At 37.9% G+C, this 24,869-nt stretch overlaps 1 protein-coding gene across 4 annotated transcripts in view; it reads left to right on the top strand.

Moving 5' to 3' along the window:
- The window catches only part of LOC132897922 (C-terminal-binding protein 2), a 245,156-nt gene that overhangs the window by 132,482 nt on the left and 87,805 nt on the right, over positions 1–24,869 (top strand). Inside the window, exon 1 of one of the 4 annotated variants that reach the window (XM_060939204.1) lies at positions 16,602–16,664. The exons of 2 other annotated variants lie outside the window; for them this stretch is intronic. The gene's annotated coding sequence lies outside the window, so the exon portion shown is untranslated. Of the gene's footprint in view, positions 1–16,601; positions 16,665–23,467; positions 23,507–24,869 lie in introns of those variants that run through there. One more of the 4 variants, XM_060939205.1, reaches the window with a different exon arrangement.

Consider the following 24,869-nt stretch of genomic DNA (forward strand, 5'->3'; position numbering starts at 1 on the left):
ATGTTATGCAACAGGAAATATGTCTGTGAAGGTTCTCAGTCATCCAGGTCATAGTAAACCGTAGGTGCTAAAGAAGGCAACTGGACTTGTTTGAAATCCTTGAAGACGTTTGACCTCTCATCTGAAAGGCTTCTTCAGTTCTGCCTTACCCCTTTTCCACCAAATCAGTTCCAGGGCTGGTTCGGGGCCAGTGCTGGTGCTGGTTCACAACTCGTTCAACTTGCGAGCCAGCTGAGAACCAGTTTGCTTTTCCATAGCTCGCGGTGCTAAGGGAAGCCACATCATTATGTCGCTGTATATGTCAGTTACGTCGCTGTATACGTCAGTTACGTCGCTACATTTGCATAAACCTTGGCACGAATATCGAAGCAAAAACAACACGGAAGAAGCAACAACAATAATAATAATAATGGATGATTTCACGTTTGTACAGCTGCTGCTTCTCGTCACTTAAAAATGGTGATCTTTCGCTGTCTTGTTATTGTTGTTGGTCTTAACAACTCCGCCCCCCCGCTGACGTAAGCGGTTCTTTCCTCTGGCCCAGCAGAGAGTTGGTGCTAGCCTGGAACCGGTTTTTCTGGCCCCAGAGCCAGTTCTTTGTCAGTGGAAACAGAAAACCGGGTTCCAAATTAAGCACTGGCCCCGAACCAGCCCTGGAACTGCTTTGGTGGAAAAGGGGCATCTGACTATTTGGGAGTTCCAGGTATTTATCCTCTAGTGGACCAAAAGCAACCCTAAGGAAAGTCATTGAGGTCACATGGGTCATTGAGTCATCCTGTAGGTGTAAGTCATGCCCGGCCCCCAGTGACCCTAACAACCTACAGGATGACTCAACGACCCATGTGACCTCATCGACTCTCCCTAGAGTTGCTTTTGGTCCACTAGAGGATAAACACCTGGAATTCCCAACTAGTCAGACAGAACTGAAGAAGCCTTTCGGATAAGAGGTGAAACGTCTTCAAGAATTTCAAACAAGTCCAGTTGTCTTCTTTAGCACTGATGGTATGCAACAGGAAAGTAACCTGTTTATGTCCGAGCTCTTTCTCATCATTCTTTCTGATTTTTTCCCCCCTATTTGCAGAGAGATACAGGCTGAAACATTGCGACATCCCTTGTGGTGACTATTATTATTAAGAAAAAAAAACCCAGCTCTTGTGAAATGGGAGGGGTGAAATGGGAGGGGTCCAACCACTGGAAATGTGATTTAGCACTTTAGATCAAACTTTAGATCAAAATTAAAAAACCTCTGGTAAAAACGGGACATTTTTTATGCTAAGTTCAATGTGTTTTGATGCTACAGTAATTATGTAACTGAATTTATTTATTTATTGGGTGGAACGTGTGCACATGGAAAGTGTCATCTTGCGAGTGAGCCTGCCTTTTGTGTCAGGAGACATTTTGTGCCAGGCGACGCGAACAAACTTCAAGCCGTGACAAGTCTTTTCACTGCTACAAAAGGCATGTTGACCCGGCGACCCCTCCTCCACGCGTTGAAACGGAGGCCAGCGCGGACTGAGACGGCCATGTTGAGGAGACAAAGAGGGAGAAAAAGAGAGGGATGGAAAAAGTAGTGAGAAATTATACTGAAGTGAAAAGAGAGATAAAGAATGAGTCAAAGTCTTACTCAGCTTCAAGTAGAAGTATCGGCCAAAAAAATACTTTAAGAGTTTTAAAAAAAGCTACTTTTAAGTTGTGTTAAAAAGTAAAATGTAAATGTTTTAACTGATGAAATTAACTTAATGTCAGGTTTTTGTGTAAAAAAAAAAACCTAGAAGGCCGTTCGGTAGAGTGTGTACTTTCGCCAAGCTATACTGTATATTATAGATCCGGATCAAGATCAAAATCAAATCACTTGAACTTAGGATGATACTGAAACTGTCCACCAAATTTCATCCAAATCTGTTCACTACTTTTTGAAATACGTTGGGAACAGACAAACAAATCCTGGATCCCGATGCATATCCGGATCCTGGATCGACAGGTGAGAACAACAAAGTTTTGCCTGAAAACATCATTCAGTCTCTGTAAGTCTGCTGGTCATTGTGCATAACGAGCGCTACATCGTTTGCTAACGAATCAGTCAGAAGTAAAAGATCATATATCACGTAAACAACCAATATTTACCGTTCGCTAGAATTATGTTAGCTACTTAGCGAGTTAGTTCACTATTTTTTTCTTTGTTTACTCCAGAATATTAAAACGGTTTACTGAGGTAGGGTCAGGAGCGCTCGTCCTTAAGTCCCACACTGTATCGACTTGAAAAATACTTCTCATCTCATCTCATTATCTGTAGCCTCTTTATCCTGATCTACAGGGTCGCAGGTGAGCTGGAGCCTATCCCAGCTGACTACGGGCGAAAGGCGGGGTACACCCTGGACAAGTCGCCAGGTCATCACAGGGCTGACACATCGACACAGACAACCATTCACACTCACATTCACACCTACGCTCAATTTAGAGTCACCAGTTAACCTAACCTGCATGTCTTTGGACTGTGGAGGAAACCGGAGCACCCGGAGGAAACCCACGCGGACACGGGGAGAACATGCAAACTCCACACAGAAAGGCCCTCACCGGCCACGGGGCTCGAACCCAGACCTTCTTGCTGTGAGGCAACAGCGCTAACCACTACACCACCGTGCCGCCCTTGAAAAAAAAATACTTTTCTGGTTATTTAGATATATATTTTTTATTAGGCATATCAGGTGAAAATTCAAATTCAGTCCAAATTGCTTGAAACTGCTCTCGTTGAATTCAGAATTGAATGCAGAACAACATAGTTTTTATGGAATATATAAAATGTTTATCCATTCTTGAAATATTACAAATCAAAGATTGAAGAAACAGCTTAATTTGTAGAAAACTGCCGTAATATTCTGTATGAGGATCACATGGTCCAAAATGGGCCTCATTAACCAATGAGATCAAATGTTTTTTCGTATTAACTTTTCTATTTTTCAAGATATTTACATGGAAATTGGCAGGAACATAGATGGTTGTATACTGAATACAAAGTTTGAAAAATTAATAAAAACAAATTATGCAAATTACTATTTCATTAGTATGAATTATGCTAATTAGGTAAATTGGTACACTCAATAAAAATGTAATACAAGATTATTTCTAATACCCTCTTTGTGCTCTGTAGGCCTTTGTATTTCTCAGTAGGGCCGACTAGTGTTTATATGAAAGAATATAAATGATTAATATTCACAGCTTTCAAGGCGAACCTCGAAAAAACTGTGTGAGCCACATCCCATAAACACTTCACATTAACTGAACTAAAATTGACACTCGCGTTTCTGACTTCTGTTTTTTTTTAATCTCATTCCGACCACTAAGATCTCAATATTTTTCATCAAAACAACTCCAGTTATATTTGAAACTAATTATTTATTGACATGAATCGGAGGGCGGCACGGTGGTGTAGTGGTTAGCGCTGTCGCCTCACAGCAAGAAGGTCCGGGTTCGAGCCCCGGGGCCGGCGAGGGCCTTTCTGTGTGGAGTTTGCATGTTCTCCCCGTGTCCGCGTGGGTTTCCTCCGGGTGCTCCGGTTTCCCCCACAGTCCAAAGACATGCAGGTTAGGTTAACTGGTGACTCTAAATTGACCGTAGGTGTGAATGTGAGTGTGAATGGTTGTCTGTGTCTATGTGTCAGCCCTGTGATGACCTGGTGACTTGTCCAGGGTGTACCCCGCCTTTCGCCCGTAGTCAGCTGGGATAGGCTCCAGCTTGCCTGCGACCCTGTAGAAGGATAAAGCGGCTAGAGATAATGAGATGAGATGACATGAATCGGAAAAATGAGTAGGTAAAGCTATGAAAACTCACTCTCCTGTGAATCATGACATCAAAACTAGCAGACGAAAAATTTTGAATCCTTCGTCAGAAACAGAGAGAAACAGTGAGAAACAGTGAGAGCGAGAGAACATCCCTATAAAAGTGATCTGATTGATATTCACGAGTAATCCAGTGGGAAACCGATCAGAGAGAGAAAGCCTGACCGCTTTCCCGTGACTCAAAAAGAAAAGCACCGGCCGTTTCCCAACGTCCCATGAGCAGAGTTTTTACTCTGTTGTACCGACTTCAACCTGCCGTTACTCCCAACGTACTGAATAGATCTTAACCAGATACATTTCTTTGGAAAGCAGAGATTGTAAGATTTTTAATGAGAGTATCGACGACAGAAAATATTCAAGAGTTAAACAGTGACAGATTTGGAAACTTTGATGAGCGTCTGCATGCATGATTTTCACAGCACGGCCAGCGAGTGTGTCATATTCCTTTATTTATAAACGAAATACAAATTTTATTCATTATTAATCGAAATAATATGTTTGTCTCACTATATTGTATATTACTTATTTTATATTAGTTATATTATATATTTTACAAATTTAATAATGTAGATGTAGATTATTAGCACAAGTTTACACTACCGTTCAAAAGTTTGGGGTAACTTTGAAATGTCCTTATTTTTGAAAGAAAAGCGCTGTTCTTTTCAATGAAGATGACTTTAAACTAATCAGAAATCCACTCTATACATTGCTAATGTGGTAAATGACTATTCTAGCTGCAAATGTCTGGTTTTTGGTGCAATATCTCCATAGGTGTATAGAGGCCCATTTCCAGCAACTCTCACTCCAGTGTTCTAATGGTACAATGTGTTTGCTCATTGCCTCAGAAGGCTAATGGATGATTAGAAAACCCTTGTACAATCATGTTAGCACAGCTGAAAACAGTTGAGCTCTTTAGAGAAGCTATAAAACTGACCTTCCTTTGAGCAGATTGAGTTTCTGGAGCATCACATTTGTGGGGTCGATTAAATGCTCAAAATGGCCAGAAAAATGTCTCGACTATATTTTCTATTCATTTTACAACTTATGGTGGTAAATAAAAGTGTGACTTTTCATGGAAAACACAAAATTGTCTGGGTGACCCCAAACTTTTGAACGGTAGTGTATACCCATCTCCAATGGAAACCAGCATCAGCTGAGTGGATCTTGTGTTTAATAAAGCTGTTTATCTACCGACAGGCACTTTATGTAGCGTGAGAAGGTCACTGGTGCGATTCGTCAACATGTTTCGACGCTTTAAATAAACTCAAAATGTAACTTGAAGGTTTAAATACAAATGTAAGGAGTAAAGATTCAGAAATTAAGGGTGGCACAGTGGTGCAGTGGTTAGCACTGTTGCCTCACAGCAAGAAGGTTCCGGGTTTGAACCTCACGGCCGATGGGGGGCCTTTCTGTGTGGAGTTTGCTTCTTCTCCCCGTATCTATGTGGGTTTCCTCCAGGTGCTCTGGTTTCCCCTACAGTTCAAAGATTTGGTAAAATACCCAGCCACTGGGGTTCCACAAACCAGTGCATACTTAGTGCCAGTCCCAAGCCTGGATAGATCGGGGAGGGTTGCGTCAGGAAGGGAATCCGGTGTAAAACCTACGCCAAATCAAACATGTGGAACTGGAACAGATCCGCTGTGGCGACCAGCCGAAAGAAGAAGAGGAAAGATTCAGAAATTCACAGAGTATTTGTGTTAAGTCCAATTTCAGTCCACTCAAGTATAAGTGTAGTAACAGAGAACAAAATTATGAAAATGGTTTCCACTCTTTTCTGTGGTTACTGCCTCATAGACGCAAAGCGAGGCAGGAGCCACGATGTCATTGTGGTGTAAGAATGAGTGTAACAGTAGCGCACTGCGCATACACATATGCATTACAATCAGCAGAACGGCAAATCGTGATCTCGCGATACGAACAGTTGATCTCGCTTTATCAGTGGTACACAAGAACGAGTGGCGGAGCCACGATGTCATCGTAATGTAAGAATGAGTGTAACAATTGCGAAACTTCGTAACCAGTCAGCACTTATCCTGATCAAGTTCGATTACCCGTTCTACTTCTTGATAAACTTTGCAACCAATCAGAACCAGAAACAAAATAAGAGAAACCTCGTTATAACTTTGTAGTATCAGAAGATAATCGGCAGATACGTAAAAAGATAAACAAAATTCACCTCGTGGTTCGCCGAGGCTACCGATTCGATATCACGTACGGTAAGTGGTGTTTATTTTAAGAAAATGTACCTTTTGCTTATCACAGCCTTTGTTTGGTCCTTCTGAAAGGTCAAATGAAAGGTTTTTTTGAGCTTTTTGGCAGATAGATTGCAAAGCCCTATAATATATCAAACTTCTGCTATTCGCTTTAAATTTTTAATTTAATTTTTTTTATTTTCGAGTTTTTACACTACACTTTAGGGTGGTCCCCCAATTTTTTTTTAGGATTTTGTTACGACCACCTTACCTTTTTTTTACATTGCCTAAAAGAAGTTATTGTGCGGAATTTGGTTAAGATTGAACAATGTTTAGAGATGCCACAAAGCCATTAAAGTTTTCACTCAAGACACAATATAAAATAATGTGGCTTATTAACTGTTTCATATTAATACAAACAATACAGTAATATAACTTCCTGTGTTCACAGTAACAATAGCTATTACTTGTCTGTGATTTTCTAAACCCTTCGGTATTCTGGTATCTTGTGGAGATAAAAGAGCACACTAAGGACTTCCCGAGCAGAAGGAAGCTTTCTCCCAGACAGTTCCTTGGAAGTGCGACCAATTAACCAAACATAATCGTCCTTTCTGGTTTTGTGCTTTGCACCACCGGTACTACTTGTATTACTGTTGCTAGCCGTCTGAAAAACATCGAAAGAAAAACATTCACAACTTCATCAGCATATTACGATCAGTGCTCATTGTTTAAGAACCCCTTAGTGCATGAAAGATAACCTTCTATCAGTCTATAAACTCTTCCTGCCTCTTCTTTTTCATAGAAGTGGCATATTCCCTCTAGAACTGAGACTTTTTGGGGGTTTGAGATCTTCTCTGCAACAGTCTACGCACCAACTAATGTTAATGACTTAACCCAGGGCTTTTCAAAGTGTGGGGCGCGCAACGTGAGGAAAAATAAACCAGAATAAGTTACTATTGCGGACATTTAGCGAACTTCAGTTAGCCTTTGCCAGAGACAAAATGGATCGATTTTTAGTACCTAAAGCTACAGTGAGTGAGGAGACAGAGTCTGGGCCAAGCAAAAAAAGAAGGAAGTCTGACCACGATTATTTAAAGTTTGGATTTTCATGGACTGGATCTGAAGATGCTCCACTGCCACAGTGTGTTGTCTGCCAAGAGGTGCTAGCTAACGATGCTGTGAGATGTTTAAAATGTGTAAAACAAGATGTTTAAAAAAAAAAAAAAAAGCACAGATGTTTAAAACGTGTAAAAAAAGATGTTTTAAAAAAAGCACAGATGTTTGTGTAAAAAAAAGATGTTTTAAAAAAGCACAGATGTTTAAAATGTGTAAAAAAAATGTTTTAAAAAAGCACAGATGTTTAAAATGTGTAAAAAAAAGATGTTTAAAAAACACAGATGTTTAAAATGTGTAAAAAAAAAGATGCTTTAAAAAGCACAGATGTTTAAAATGTGTTAAAAAAAAGATGTTTTAAAAAAGCACAGATGTTTAAAATGTGTAAAAAAAGATGTTTTAAAAAAGCACAGATGTTTAAAATGTGTAAAAAAGATGTTTTAAAAAAGCACAGATGTTTAAAATGTGTAAAAAAAAAGATGTTTTAAAAAAGCACAGATGTTTAAAATGTGTAAAAAAGATGTTTTAAAAAAGCACAGATGTTTAAAATGTGTAAAAAAAGATGTTTTTAAAAAGCACAGATGTTTAAAATGTGTAAAAAAAAGATGTTTTAAAAAGCACAGATGTTTAAAATGTGTAAAAAAGATGTTTTAAAAAAGCACACATGTTTAAAATGTGTAAAAAAAAAGATGTTTTAAAAAAGCACAGATGTTTAAAATGTGTAAAAAAAAAGATGTTTAAAAAAACAGATGTTTAAAATGTGTAAAACAAGATGTTTTAAAAAAGTACAGATGTTTAAAATGTGTAAAAAAAGATGTTTTAAAAAAGCACAGATGTTTAAAATGTGTAAAAAAAGATGTTTAAAAAACACAGATGTTTAAAATGTGTAAAAAAAGATGCTTTAAAAAGCACAGATGTTTAAAATGTGTTAAAAAAAGATGTTTTTAAAAAAGCACAGATGTTTAAAATGTGTAAAAAAAGATGTTTTAAAAAAGCACAGATGTTTAAAATGTGTAAAAAAAGATGTTTTAAAAAAGCACAGATGTTTAAAATGTGTAAAAAAAAGATGTTTTAAAAAAGCACAGATGTTTAAAATGTGTAAAAAAAGATGTTTTAAAAAAGCACAGATGTTTAAAATGTGTAAAAAAGATGTTTTAAAAAAGCACAGATGTTTAAAATGTGTAAAAAAAGATGTTTTAAAAAAGCACAGATGTTTAAAATGTGTAAAAATGTTTTAAAAAGCACAGATGTTTAAAATGTGTAAAAAAAGATGTTTAAAAAAACAGATGTTTAAAATGTGTAAAACAAGATGTTTTAAAAAAGTACAGATGTTTAAAATGTGTAAAAAAAGATGTTTTAAAAAAGCACAGATGTTTAAAATGTGTAAAAAAGATGTTTTAAAAAAGCACAGATGTTTAAAATGTGTAAAAAAAAGATGTTTAAAAAACACAGATGTTTAAAATGTGTAAAAAAAAGATGCTTTAAAAAGCACAGATGTTTAAAATGTGTAAAAAAGATGTTTTAAAAAAGCACAGATGTTTAAAATGTGTAAAAAAAGATGTTTTAAAAAAGCACAGATGTTTAAAATGAGTAAAAAAAGATGTTTTAAAAAAGCACAGATGTTTAAAATGTGTAAAAAAATGTTTTAAAAAAGCACAGATGTTTAAAATGTGTAAAAAAAAAGATGTTTTAAAAAAGCACAGATGTTTAAAATGTGTAAAAAAAAGATGTTTTAAAAAGCACAGATGTTTAAAATGTGTAAAAATGTTTTAAAAAGCACAGATGTTTAAAATGTGTAAAAAAAAGATGTTTAAAAAAACAGATGTTTAAAATGTGTAAAACAAGATGTTTTAAAAAAGTACAGATGTTTAAAATGTGTAAAACAAGATGTTTTAAAAAAGCACAGATGTTTAAAATGTGTAAAAAAAGATGTTTTAAAAAAGCACAGATGTTTAAAATGTGTAAAAAAGATGTTTTAAAAAAGCACACGTTTAAAATGTGTTTAAAAAGGTGTTTTAAAAAAGCACAGATGTTTAAAATGTGTAAAAAAAAAAGATGTTTTAAAAAAGCACAGATGTTTAAAATGTGTAAAAAAAAAGATGCTTTAAAAAAGCACAGATGTTTAAAATGTGTAAAACAAGATGTTTTAAAAAAGTACAGATGTTTAAAATGTGTTAAAAAAAGATGTTTTAAAAAAGCACAGATGTTTAAAATGTGTTAAAAAAAGATGTTTTAAAAAAGCACAGATATTTAAAATGTGTAAAAGGAAAAAATAAAAATGTGTACAACAACCATTTTTTTAAATACGAATGGAACATTACGTATAGCAACAACAAAAATTGTGGGGGGGGGCGCTGTTGTTTATTTGCTCTCTGAGGGGGGGGCTGACTCTCCCACACTTTGAAAACCCCTGGCTTAACCCGATTTGCAACCTCGTGTGGCACCTCTAAATATTAACCAATTTTTCTGAAATTTTGCTTGTTGCCTTCTTTTAGCCTATGTAAAAAAATGGTAGGGTGGTCGGAATGTTTTGGTAAAAAAAATGTTTTCCCGTACATTTCGGGACCACCCTACTACACTTGTGAACAAAACGTGCTCATTAGTACTAAGTAATGCTTCAAAGACAATCCATGAACAAGCGCTTTGTTACTATTTTGAAAATAGATCTGGTTCACAACTCTGTATTTTGAACAAAACACGGTAAATTATATTTGGCAACCAAAATATCCCAAGCCCTGATGCTGCTCACAGCTCGGTGATGTTTGTAAGAGATGAGGTGAGTATCACTGATAACATGTATATGTGCTATATTTACTGTATGGACATGGGATCAGAAAACTATTTAATTTATACGCAGTAGCCACATGGACCCATAGGGCACTTATTTTTTTCTATCTATCCTAACCGTGTACATCACACAGATGACTTTTGGCAAAAAGAAGCAAAGCAAACGATGAGTCATGTTTTGGATTGTAGCACGGAATGGAGGGTGAGGGATCTTGGTTTCGCGCTTGGCCTAGTCAGCAGGACTGACCTACGGTAACCCCCCCAGGCTATTGCCTCGGCCATGCAATCCCATGATTCATGTGGTGTCCAGGCAGGCGTCGTTCCCCCTCTGTGTGGCCTCCGTGCTGACCCTCTGCTTGTTGAAAGCTACTTTGTTTGGAGGCCTTGCTCAGGGACGGGGGGAGTTTTACAGGATTCACAAGAGAGCCAGACCTTGTTAATACCCCAAATGCAGAACAGTGTCATGTTCTAATAGATGTTCGTGTCTAACAGGGCGTACTCGGTTGAGTTAGAAGCTGGATAGAGTTAGCACTCTCAGGAAGGAATCTATTCTCTGCACGATGCACAATTGAGCATAATGGAAATCATTTCTGGAGATTACCTCAGTTGTTGTGTACTTACTCATCGTAGAAAATGGTCTCGGCTGAAAATTCATTTGCTGAGTTAATGTATTGTAACTTAAAGAGGGTATTAGGAAAGCCTCTTCATTGTTGTCGCAGTGCATCTCAGCCTTGGCATTGGTTCTCCCATCTTGGAAGTTTTATTCCCTACCTCATCAATTTACCACCAACGGATTGGTGGGTGTTATCAATATAACTGCCACCAGAGCATCACGGGGTAATAACTCAAATGGAGCGTTTATCCGAACGCTATCTGAGTTTAGACCCTGTGCCAAAGCGATGAATAGCTGTTTTTTTTTTCCTCTTTTGTTGGTCATCAGCACTTTTTATTCCGCGGTTAATCCACAAGGCTGCGCTCAGTTATGCCAGTGTAATTTGTCACCATTTCCCACCCTCTCTTTATTTTGTGCTAGGTTATGTTTTAAAGGTGCTGTTAAAGGAAATGGTCTGTCGTTTCCAGAAGTCTGATTTAAAACCCGCTCTGTCAGCTCAGACAGCTGTGAAAAGTTAGGCTGGACGCCTGACATATTTCACTCGCCGCTAGCTGCTTGGGCAAAGGGCTGTGTATGTCAGGTCTCAAATGGATTATCGTGTTGCTGCAGTGCAGAACCTTATTAACTGTGGCCTGAATGGCATTCTCCTTTACCTAGCCATAAAAGCAGCATGGAGAATGTCAGTGTGAAATCAGACGCTGAAATGTATTGGTTGGTTGGACCAGTGGTGGGACGACTGGTCCGTCCAGCATGCGATCATTTGCCAACCGGTAACACTAGGATTGTTCAGGGTCCGGGAACAGAACCAAGCTAAAGAAGCTTTTTTGGGGGTGGATGAACCGTTTTTTCCTGGCGTGTGTTGGAGTGAGAGCGGGTTCGCCATGAACACACATCCATGGTCTGTGAAAGCTCTGAATAGGAAAGGGACACATCCGGCGTCCTAGCCTTCCTCCATTTATCTCCCTGCCGTAAGGTGCCTCCGGTGCTGATCAACCGTGTTGTTCTTGGCTTTTTCAAGAGTTCATCGAGTAAAAACTGGATGCCTCGAGGTCCAATATTAATGAGGTTCTCAGACTTTCTAAATTGTATAATGTATTCCACACGCTACAAATGCAGACGTTTTCAACAAACATAATCCAGTTATTCATATATTTATCTCCTTATTCCAGTGCTTGCAGTAATATTTAATGGAGTCATGGAATTCTTTTCCCACTATAAACACATGATATACAGACAAACATTCGGTCCAAGTCAAACACATTTAGTCCTTTTTCTTTTTTAATTATCGAGGTCTGGAATATTCCAGTTAAACATGTTATTAATTTAAAGAACTGAATAATAAATATAAAAACCTAATATAATAATGTATGATCTAATTACCTCTGGGTACAAGTAGAAAATATTTGAGCAACTGTACTTTGTTACTTTACTTAAGTACTATTTTGGACATGTTCTATTTTGCTAAAGTATTATTACTGAAATGGAATATGTTTACTCTTGCTATTATTTCCAAAGCATATTTTTTATGCTTTACATTTTAATTTTTGAAGGACATGAGATTTTTGTGTGGTTTTTTCCCCACCTATTTATTTTGTTTGTAAAATTTTATCGTTTGCTGGAATTACTGATTGATACAGAATGAGATGAAACAGCCTTTAAAATTCACCATCAAATCTAAAGAAGTATGTTGAGTCAACATTAAGTTGGGTAACTTGTAGTTAAGTTTTGTAATTTAGCTTGTTAAGTTAGCTAGTTGGTTATATTTTGTAAATTAGATAAGTAAATTTCCTAGCTAGTTACATTTTGTGAATTAGCTTGTTAAATTTGCTAGCTAGTTATATGTTGTGAACTACGTTATTAAATTTGCTAACTGGTCGCATTTTGTGAATTAGAGCAGTACATTTGCTAGCTAGTTATGTTTTAAGAACTAGATTATTAGTATTTGCTAGCTAGTTATGTTTTGTCAATTTCATTAGTAAATTTGCTAGCTAGTAACATTTTGTGAATTAGCTTACTAAATTTGCCAGTTAGTTATATTTTGTGAACTAGAGTAGTGAATTTGCTAGCCAAAGTTTTGTAAATTAAATTAGCAAATTTGCTAGCTAGTTATATGTTGTGAACTAGGTTATGAAATTTGCTAACTGGTTGCGTTTTGTGAATTAGAGGAGTAAATTTGCTAGCTAGTTTGTGAACTAGGTACCGGTAATTAAATTTTCTATACAGTCAGGTTTTGTGGATTAGCTTCTTAAATGTGCTAGCTAGTTAATTTTTGTGAAGTAGGTTATTAAATTTGCTAGATAGTTATGTTTGTGAATTAGCTTAGTAAATTTGCCAGCTAGTTATATTTTGTGAACATGAGTAATAAATTTGGTAGCCAAAGTTTTGTAAATTAAATTAGCAAATTTGCTAGCTAGTTGCAGTTTGTGAATTAGCTTATCAAACTTGCTAGCTAGTTATATGTTGTGAACTAGGTTATTAAATTTGCTAACTGGTTGCATTTTGTGAATTAGAGGAGTAAATTTGCTAGCTAGTTATGGTTTTTTCAATTACATTAGTAAATTTGCCAGCTCATTATAGTTTGTGAACTAGAGTAGTAAATTTGATAGCGAGTTATGCTTTGAAATTAATTAGTAGATTTGCTGCCTAGTTATGTTTTGTGAACTAGGTTATTAGCATTTGCTAGCTAGTTATATTTTGTGAATTAGAGGAGTAAATTTGCTATCTAGTTATGTTTTAGGAACTGGATTATTAGTATTTGCTAGCTAATTATGTTTTGTCAATTTCATTAGTAAATTTGCTAGCTAGTAACATTTTGTGAATTAGCTTACTAAATTTGCCAGTTAGTTATATTTTGTGAACTAGAGTAGTGAATTTGCTAGCCAAAGTTTTGTAAATTAAATTAGCAAATTTGCTAGCTAGTTACATTTTGTGAATTAGCTTGTTAAATTTGCTAACTGGTTGCGTTTTGTGAATTAGAGGAGTAAATTTGCTAGCTAGTTATGTTTTAAGAACTACATTGTAAATTAAATTTGCAAATTTGCTAGCTAGTTTCAGTTTGTGAATTAGCTTGTCAAATATGCTAGCTAGTTAATTTTTTGTGAATTAGGGTATAAAATTTGTTGCTCTGTTGCCTAAACATTCATTCAAAAGGGCTATGGAATGAGACCAGTTCTAAGTCCGAGTGAGCAGAATATTTTCCTCATGACTGATTGCTGAGTGGTCAGGATGAGGTCGTGCCTAAGAACACCTTCACCCATGAGAGAATCATTGAAAGACATGGCCTCTGTTTATCTTTCGAGGTGTAACGATTTGACGATTTGAATCGATGCAGCAATTTAAAAGTCAATGATTGAAATGAATCAGAAAAACCCTCTGATGGTCTGTGTACAGCGCTGTATCAGGAACTCCTTTTAATGGGATGCCATCTCGCTAGCATGTGTGCCTTATGCAAATTTATTTTGAGCTGCCCATTTTTTAAAATGAAGATAACTTAAGTATATGAAACAAGAAAAGAAAGAAAAGAGACTATGGTAAGTGGTGGAGATGATCTAAAAATGAAATAGGATGGCAACTGTAGGCTAAGACATAAAGTTACATAATGCTAGCAGCTAATGGAGTATAATTTTGGTAAGCAAGCAGCTCGCTAGGAGTTGGCGCTCAGTTTGGACCATGTATGGTTCATTATTTAGCTATCCAATAGAAATTGTTTTGATCAAATTGTTTGGTATTTGAAGGAATACACAGAGCACTAAAGCTAGCACTTGAACAGATGTATTCTGTTGTAGCATATTTTGTTCTTTGTTATTTTTGTTATTTAGGCCATTATTAAAAAATAATCTAAATCGTAAATCTAAAATCGAACTTGACATTTCCGCATTCCCAGGGCTTTCCACTAAGGCTCATACTAGCCAGCCATGACAAATAAGTAGCCAGCCGGGGGGAGTAAACACAAAATAAACTCCTGTGCACGCAGTTCCCAGGATTAAATGTATTTTCCACAGACCATTTATTTATTCACTTTACTCAAATACAAAGTAAAATGGCAGTAAATCTTCTTTCTTTTCTTGCGTATTGCATCATGAGGCGTTCCTGGCTTGTAAATCTCTTATTTTCGGTGCATGACACATTCACGCAGCTGAGCATGCTATGAATTAACAACGACAACGGTCTGCAGTGGGGCGACACAATTACACACTCAGCCAACATTTCTCCATTTGTGTATGAAAATACACTCCAACCACTCAGTTTGGGTTCATTTACAACCAACGGTGTCTTTTGATGCCAGCACGTAATTGAACGAGAGAAGACTGGTTTACCGGAGACAAAATAAGCGTCATCTCTGCTTCTGTTCCCTCCGACACACTACTGCCTCCGCCGAGTGCGCGCGCACACACCGCATGTCGGGGCCGCGGATGAGATCCGGAGTTTTCAAACATTTGCTTAAGTGTGAAATCGCAAAATGGTATTCTAGCGAACAACAAAATAGTAAAGATTCAGAAAAACAAATCATTCAGTGATCATTTTAATAGTGTAATTTCATCCGAACTCGGCCTAACGCTCGATTTAGAACTACAAAAAGTCCGCGTGTCGGACGTTTTAAGTACCTTTGTAAAAGTTTTGCAAATGTTGCAGTCAGCATTTAAAATGCTAACTTAAAGTTTTTGTACAAGTTTCAGTTGATTAAACCGTCATATTTTATTAAATGTGTCTGCTTTTGTAATAAAAAAGTACTGAAAGAAAAAGCAAACACAGCATTGCGATTTCTTATCCATCCATATATATTAAAAAAAAATCCCTCCGTCCTGACTGAAAATTTTTTTGCTCACCCGGTGGACCGGAAACGGATTTTTTTTTTTTTTAAGGATGGCCTTATCAAATTGGGAAGTTTGATCTAGAGCTACATCTAGCATGTAAACTATAACGCTAACACTTTCAGACCATTCTGATTCTGAGGAAAAGGAATTTGGGTAATGGCAATTTTTTAAAAAAAGAAAGAAAGAAAGAAAGAAAGAAAGAAAGAAAGAAAGAAAGAAAGAAAGAAAGAAAGAAAAGCCACAAGGCTTTGGGTCACAGTCTCGAGAATGGCTTCTGTATATCATAACGCATAAGCTTACATCCCTTCAATTTCATTATCTTCATCTCTTTGTCATTCGAAGATCGAATTGCTAGCTCAGTTATTTATCATGCTAATAAGGTAGCGATTCGTCAGCTGTAACTTCCTGTGCGAGTATAAGAGCCGCTGTTGGGCCTTTCAGCAAACTTTACACCAAATCTCTGCTCTGTGTTTGGACTGGATCTCGCTCCACTTGTAAACCTGCCAGATGAATGGATGTAAATGTGAAATTATTCTACATGTATTTGACTTTGTATCCTTAAGGAAGTCTTGGTTTACGCAAAACCCTTTTGGGCATTGTACTGGAAAGTTACTGCCAAAAAACAGGCTTTGAGAGAGGGAATGAGCACGGTCCTTTCTAAGCTGCGTTTCCTCCCAAAAAGGTTGAGCTGGCAGGTTTCCTTTGGCAGGCTTCGCACATGTTACACAATACACACAAAAAAGAAAAAAGGAGATGAAGACGGACCAAACTCGGACTTTGGACGTCGAGCGTCCTGCTTTTTATCTTAATTGAAAGGAAATATTTGTCCAGTCGACCCCTCGGGTCAGCCGTCGAAGCGTAAGAGCATGGAGATGAAATTAGACCCTGGTTTTGTGGGTCGTTTCTGCACGTACGTCAACATCGCAGCTTAAAAGGTCCCAGATACTGTCCAGTGTTATTGGTTACCATGAATTTTACTCTGTGTCTCCAGACATTTTTTTTCCCTTTTTGCGTTTGGTGTGTGTGCAGCTGAACAACCCTTCCTTTGTGGTCTTCCCTCAGCCCTGGACTTTATCAACACATTGTTTTGTTTGGCTCGCTCCCAGCACAGGCTGAAATGCACTGAAAAAATTGGCAGGCTGTCCCACCACGGGGGGAGTTTTCGGGGGGGCACACCACGGACCAGAGCCACCTTTTTCTCCTGGACCAGGAAGCTGTGATTCATCCGAGGCCTTCCTGTGAGCGCCCGAAGGAGCTGGTGTCCAGACTCAGAACAGCACAGATCTGCTCGTTCCCTGACACCAGCATGGTAGGGTAGAGACGCCAGGAAATCAATACCTTCTCTCTCTCTCTCTTTTTTTTTCTTTTCTCTGTCCCTCTTTCTTTCTCGCAGCAGCTGCGTGATACAGAGTACGGAGTCACAGCTCGAGCCATTAGCGCCGACTCTTCTTCTCAGGCTCGTCAATGGACTTCGGTCTTTCAGTCATTTTAATGCTCTTTTATTTTCTTCGTCTCGTTACAGAATAAAACTAGCGTTTACAGTCAGTCAGTGTATGGATGTTGTGCTAATTCAGAAAATATTACAGTTTCTTGTCTTTCTCTTTGCTTTTCATCACTTCTAATTCATTTTGTGGTGAAAATTAGCGAGCGATGTGTATCTGGGTGTGTCTCAGCGATCACTAGGGAGCCAGGAGTATTTCGACGCAATTTGGTCAGAAGAAACGAGGGAGAAAATTTCTGTGAGAATTTTTCATTTTATCGCCATTTTATTTCCATTATATCCAAAAAGATTTCTTTTCCATTGAAGCAAACTTGAGACAATTGTAAATCAAATGCAATTTATTAACTCATCATCATCATTAGTTAATTTTTTTTTTAAGTTTGACTTTATTCTGAAGAGCTATGAATGCATTTTAATAACCACAGAAACGTGGCAGAACTGTTCGTTGATGACCCGCAGTAGGCGTGAGCGATTAATTATTGAAGGCATTTCTACGATACACGATACGTTTGATAATATATTTACGTTTGCTCATAAATTGCCAGCAATACAGTCGTGTTGCACAAAGAAACGGTTATAAGTCTGTTTATTATTAATAAATTTTTTTTTTTTAGTGCTGTCAAGCGATTAAAATATTTAATCGCGATTAATGTCGCGACTGTCATAGTTAACTCGTGATTAATCGCAATTTAATCGCACATTTTTGTCACATGAAAAAACATTGTAATTCTCTTATCAGCATAAAAAAGTAAATGGGCTTGCTCACCGTTCGAACTACGGGGGTACTAGGGGGATCCGAGATCCCCTGAAACAGACATGAGATCCCTTGAAAACATGATTTGGGAAATGTTGGGAGGTCTCTAAAGTATTGGCAAAATGATGTTTATTGACATAGCAATCGTGTGTAACGGGAAGCATTTGCATATCCGAAGTGAGCACGCGATGGAGAGCCGTGCTCTGAGACAAGCGCAAGCACCCCCCCAAGGGAAAATAAGGGACCCCCCGAAAATATCGGCATAGTTCGAACACTGGTTGTACCAATGTTTTTTTTTTATTGCAGAGCATAACACATCTTGTCACAGCCACTGCAAAGTGGGGCTGGAGCCGCTGATGGGAAAACGAAACCTAAGCCGAGCACCGTGGCTCTTCGGGGGAGGGCAGCGGACTCTGGCTGTGCGGGGCGTGGCATCATGTCACAGAGCGTTAATCTCGCGATAAAAAAATTATCGCCGTTAAAATTGAGTCAAGTTAACGCGTTAATAACGCGACATTTTTGACAGCACTAATTTTTTTATATTTAGAAGTTAGCATTTGGTACAGGAAATTAAATTTCTTGGTGTGATTTTGGATCCTAAAGTCTGCTGGAAACCTCATGTAGGATACATACGAGCAAAACTGGCAAAGTGCTCGGCAATTCTGTGGAAAGCAAAACATATTCTTGATTGCAAATCTTTGCGTACTCTATATTACTCGTTGTTTTTGCCATATCTGACTTACTGTGTTGAAGTCTGGGGAAACACCTACAAAACCACCCTGCAGCCGATATGTACAATACAGAAAAGAGCAATAAGGACAATAAACAAAACAGGATACAGAGATCACACAAACTCACTATTCATAAACTCACACATGTTGAAATTTATGGATCTGGTCAAATTCAGAACAGCACAAATAATGTACAAAGCGAGAAATAATCTATTGCCAAAAAATATACAAGGAATGTTTAGTGAGAGAGAGGGGGGATATAATCTAAGGAGAGACCTAAATTTTAAAAAACCAAAGGTTCGAACAAATATGAAAAGCATGTGCGTATCGAGCTGTGGGGTGACTTTATGGAACAGACTGGAGACAGAAATAAAACAAAGTGCAAATATAAATCTGTTTAAAAAAAGGTACAAAAATATTTTTAAACAAGTATATAGAAGAGGAAGTATGTTAACAGAGGATGACGAGGGATAAATAGAATAGGGTTGATTTGTTATATTAGAACTAACTTAGTATATGGTATATATTTATTTATGGGGATAGTTTATATATTCATATTTACAGGGATAGGTATGTAGTAGATATTTATTTTTGTAATTATATATTTATATGGGGGGCGGCACGGTGGTGTAGTGGTTAGCGCTGTCGCCTCACAGCAAGAAGGTCCGGGTTCGAGCCCCGTGGCCGGCGAGGGCCTTTCTGTGCGGAGTTTGCATGTTCTCCCCGTGTCCTCCGGGTTTCCTCCGGGTGCTCCGGTTTCCCCCACAGTCCAAAGACATGCAGGTTAGGTTAACTGGTGACTCTAAATTGAGCGTAGGTGTGAATGTGAGTGTGAATGGTTGTCTGTGTCTATGTGTCAGCCCTGTGATGACCTGGCGACTTGTCCAGGGTGTACCCCGCCTTTCGCCCGTAGTCAGCTGGGATAGGCTCCAGCTCGCCTGCGACCCTGTAGAACAGGATAAAGCGGCTAGAGATAATGAGATGAGATGAGATATTTATATAGATATTTATGAAGTGTATATATGGTATGTAGTATATATATATATATATATATATATATATATATATATATTTATTTTTGTAATTATATATTTATATAGATATTCATGAAGTGTATATATAGTATATATTTTTATAGGCGTATTAATGTAGTTTGGATTTCGGGGTAGTTAAAAAGGGGTGGGAAATTAAAAAAAATATTGTACTTCTTCCCACTCGTTTTTCGAACAATGTGCGGTGTTTTGTAATGTCTTAGCTCTTTATGTTATTTTATTTATTTTTTTAATTTCTCGTTTTCTTTCTTTTGTATGTACAAATAGTTACATACATTTTTTATACATGTTCAAAATAAATAAATTCATTCATTCATTCATTCAGCATTTTTATTTTAAAAACAATATGAAAAAGAGAAAAGTCTGTTAAGAATTTTTCTTAACATTTTATAGTTTCTATTTTCGGTTGAAAATACGTTTATATACACTAGGGCTGTAACGATACACCCGACTCACGATTCGATTCGTATCGCGATTTTTGACCCACGATTCGATACGCCCACGATTTTTTTTAAAATGTTTTTTTAAAGTAGTAAATTTGACTTATTAACATTTACTTACTTACATTAACTATTTAATAACAAATAATTCAGACCACTGCAGAGAATGAGTAATATGTATGCAAAAATGAACAAATGTATATCCAAAGATTGTTTTATTTCTCAAAATAATACTGTTGAACCGGAAGCTCTGTTTTTTTCGGTTCTGAAAAAGTCATTTTTCCAAATCGTGTAAATCCGTTAAGATTTTTTTTGGGGGGGTGGCTCTCTCACTGTCTCACTCTCATAGGGCCAATGATTTTCTGTGATCGCGGAAAACAGATGGAAATTACGGAATTTTTATGGTGAAACGTTGCTCGCGTGTCAAAATGTAACTGCCGCAGAAGGCTTCCGCCCAAGCAGACATGCCTTTCCGGTCAAGTGATTGTGATTGGCTTGTGGCACACCTAGCCAGCCAATGAGCTGCTTGTTTACAGATTCACTCCCCGAGTCGCAACCAGAATGGCGACTATTGGTGGGACATGGCGATTCATTTCCGCCAGTTCGTTCATGTCGGTCAGTTCAGCAAAGAAATTCGTTCGTTCAGTTCGTTCACTCGTTCATTTTGATGACGTCACACCAAAGCGGCACAACAATGGCTGTCGTCCGAAGTTTAGTTCATCTTGAGTGAACGAGAGGCGGCAGAGGTGCCATCCACAATAGATTTTCATACATTACAATGTGCTTGAGAAAAAGATGGAAGAAAAACATTATCCTAGCATTATCTGAAAAAGACTACATAAACAAAGCTCTGAAAGTTAATTAAATGTAGATGAGAATAAAGCTGTTTTTATATTTATTATATTTATTTTAGTAGAGCCATGGTCTGCCGGCTATGCAGTTGTTCTCTCAAACCCATTAAGCAAAAAAAAAAAATTGCTTATTTAACAGCAACACTCATTTCAGAGAATAAACAACTTTACAAGTCATCGTATTCGGCGAACAGTAGCCTGCGATGTCTCTCTGCTGCATTCATGATCATTCATTGTTTGGCCTGGTCATGGACATGGAAACGGTTGTTATGCACGAACATTCGATTGACGTCACGTCTAGCGAGACCTTTTCCAGCTGTTCGAGCAAGAGACCTCCTTTAAACCCATTAAGTAACACCCATTTTGCTCATATTCAACAGCAACGCTCATTACAAAGAACAAACCACTTTATTACAAATTGCATTAACATTAAAAAAACGAACACAGTATGCCGCGATCTCCAGAGCCACGTTCTTCATTGTTTATCACAGTCATGGAAACCGTTGCTATGCACCCAGCCCAGTATGGCAGCAGGCAGGCTGGCTGCTGGCTGTTCGTTCGTTCGCGAACTGCTGAGCTCGTTCGCTGTGAACTGAAATGTATTGCTGAGTGAGAGCTCTAAATTGTAAACTAAAGACCTGGCATGTGTCAACGCTCTGATAATAGGGCTCAGATAGCCCTTAAAGAAGTAAAGTGGCGCTGCTCTGCACAGATCAAAATGCAAGTTGGACGCCCTTCTGCTACTGAACAGATCCTGCTGATTCGCCAACGACCGAGATTCAGCGACCGCCCTGCTGCCAGCGAGCAGAGACTGCTGATTCGCGAACGACCGAGAACGAGAGGCGGCGCGAACTAGTTCTAGTTGTTCACTTCGAAGACTCGTTCAAAAAGAACGGTTTGTTCGTGAACGACACACCACTAATGGCGACCGCTTAAAAGAAATGAATGCTCTGCCAGTGGCGAGTGTGGACGTTGCGTGACTCGCAGAAGATTGTCGCAGGTCGACGAAAAAACGACTTACTAATAGATATAAAAAAATAAAAGTAATTTAAGTAAGTTTAAAATGTAATTTAAATAAAAAGTAAAGTATTCATAAATTGAAGTTTGGAAGCGCCTCTGTTTTTGGGCTGAGGAGAAGTTTGAAAGGGTGTATCGCGATTCTGACTTCTTGTATCGCGATACGGATCGTGGCTCTGCGTATCTCGATTTCGATACGCATATCGTTACAGCCCTAATATACACACACGCACGTGGCCCGTTATATAACTGCCGGTACATTTCAAGTGTCAACTCTGTTAGTCATCATCAACCCTGTTATCGTCGAACTGGGCAATCCATTAACAGAACTGACAATAACGGAGTTGACATCTTCCACCATTTTGTGTCTCAACTCCACACGCTAACCTCAAACTAGCTACCACACGGCGTGTATAATAAAAATGGAATATTATGGATTTTAATCGTCTTATTATTGTTGTTGTTGTTGTTTTTAAAAACAAGCGAGAGATTCGCTCACCGTAACAGAGTTGACGAACAGTTAATCTACTGCTGGTGGAAAATCCTCAACATTTCTGTTCAAATTAACGAGAGAAGAAACAGAACACGCCTCGCTGCCTTTCTGAAGTTCCCCGCCAGAGGAAGTGACGTCACTTGGGGCAGGTGTCATGCATATTATTAAAAGTCTTTGCGGTTTTATAACAGACTTAACAGTGTTGACAAGAACATTGGGACGGACATATCAGTATATTTTTTTATGACTGAAATTTTACATAATACAGAAAATGGACTTTCTATTAGGGCTGTGCGATATCCCCTTAATTGGCATCGACGATGTTTACAGTGCAAACATCGTGATGGACGATCATATCGTGGGGGGGTTTAATACCACATTATTAAATATATTATTATTATTATTATTATTATTATTATTAAAAGTATTAGATACTCATCCGAGGCTTTGGCACGTTAAGAAAAAAAAGCGCTAGGTGATGTGGAATATTTGGCCTTGATAACGGATATGTGGTCCAGCTGCAACATGATGCCCTATATGTCAGCTACCGTACATTATGTGGACCGAGAGTGGGCAATGCAGTCCCAATGCCTGCAGACGAGTTTCATGCCAGAGACACATTCAGTGGACAATTTAGAAGACGCATTGCGCGAGACACTTGCCGAATGGAAAATAGAGGAGAAAAAGATCGCCTGCATAACAACGGGGCGAATATTGTCGCAGCCATCAGGCAATTGAAATGGCCGTGGTTAAGTTGTTTTGGGCACAATTTGAACCTGGCCATAACCAACTCGCTTGCGCAGCAGAGGGCCAGTACAGACCGAGCGTTTGGAGTTTGCCGAGCAGTCGACACTGCGTTTGCGCACAGCTGGCTTCGGAGAAATGAGCTGCGCAAAGCGCAGGTGGAAATGAACCTCCCCGAGCACTCACTGATCACGGCAAGATATTAATCTGCTCTAACAATGAAAGACTAGTATTCAAACTATGAGAAGAAACTACACTTAAGCTATTACTCATTGTTTATTTACACCATATCAATTGAAGATGCGTTTCGGCCTTTAGTGCGCACTTGAACGCGCTAATTTTTCCAATTTATTAGTGTTTGAATTATTGCACCAGCTTTTAAAATCATGATTTAATATTGTTTTTTTTTTTTTACTGTCTTTACGTTTATCAGAATCACCTTCATTCTTCCATTTGGTTTGACATTATGGCTTAGAGTGGACCATTCTGTGTCTGAAAGTAGGCCTATTTACCAGATTAAAGTTATTTGACTTCTGCCGAAATCTGCGCTTCACTGCCGTTTGATAAGGTGAAATATTTCCCGACTGTTAATAGTGGCTATTTGTTTGAACAACATGACAAATTTTACATTAAAAGTATAGTGTAGGCTAAAAAATGAAGTCAAAATTTATTATTAGTAGCATACTGTATTTGTGTAAACACATGTTATGTTCACTAGCACGTCCCTGCACCATAGCCTGTGTGAACAAGCGGTAATAGGATATTACTTTATAATGATTTATATAATTATGTATTTATAATATGTTATATTTATATATTAAACAAAACTAACTAACTAAACTAACAAAAAACTAACTTTTTAGGTTAAATAGGCCCAGATGATACCGTATATGCATGATTATGACAGGAGGGGGCGTGATATCACGATGGTGGCTCTCCATCGTGATGGATGACCACCATCGTCGATGGACGATGGCATCGTCTATCGGCACAGCCCTACTTTCTATGCAATTGATTTTATAACAGTTAATAGAATAAGCTCCCCAAAAAAACAGATTGTTAGACTGAATCACTTCCTGTTTATTCGAGTTGAGTGGGTGAATCAAGAGTCGAAGACAGCCGACAATGTGGGGGGAGGGGTGGGAGTCATTTAGTTAATGTTTTCTGGATAAATTGGGTCTAAAATGCACATCAAGCATCGCTATTGGTGAAAGTTTGTCATAATTTGCATTATTGTTCAAAAACTGATTCAATAAAGATTTCTTTTGGGGAAAATAACGAAAGGTTTATCTCAGAGACATGAAATGGACCCCGAATTCTAGAATGACCCGTGTGCGTATTTCAAACTTTTAGCTGTCACTTCTCGCTGGAGTGTTTTCATTTCTTTCTTTCTTCTCTCTCTCATATATATATATATATATATATATATATATATATATATATATATATATATATATATATATATATATAAAATGTATGTAAAATTTATTTTTTTTAAATCCTACATTTGTATGATTGGGTAGCACAGTGCTGCAGTGGTTATCACTGTCACCTCACAGCAAGAAGATTCCAGGTTCGACCCGCACAGCCGACGGAGGCCTTTCTGTGTGGGTTTCCTCCCACAGTTCAAAGACATGCAGATTAGGTAAAATACCCAGCCAGTGGGGTTGCACAAACCAGTGTATACCTGTTGCCAGTCCCAAGCCCAGATAGATTGGGGAGAGTCGTGTCAGGAAGGGAATCCAGTGTAAAAACCTACACGACCGTTCAAAAGTTTGGGGTCGCCCAGACAATTTTGTGTTTTCCATGAAAAGTCACACTTTTATTTCCCACCATAAGTTGTAAAATGAATAGAAAATATAGTCAAGACATTTTTCTGGCCATTTTGAGCATTTAATCGACTCCACAAATGTGATGCTCCAGAAACTCAA

Source organism: Neoarius graeffei, chromosome 14 (genome assembly GCF_027579695.1).
Source record: "Neoarius graeffei isolate fNeoGra1 chromosome 14, fNeoGra1.pri, whole genome shotgun sequence".
Lineage (NCBI taxonomy): Eukaryota > Metazoa > Chordata > Actinopteri > Siluriformes > Ariidae > Neoarius > Neoarius graeffei.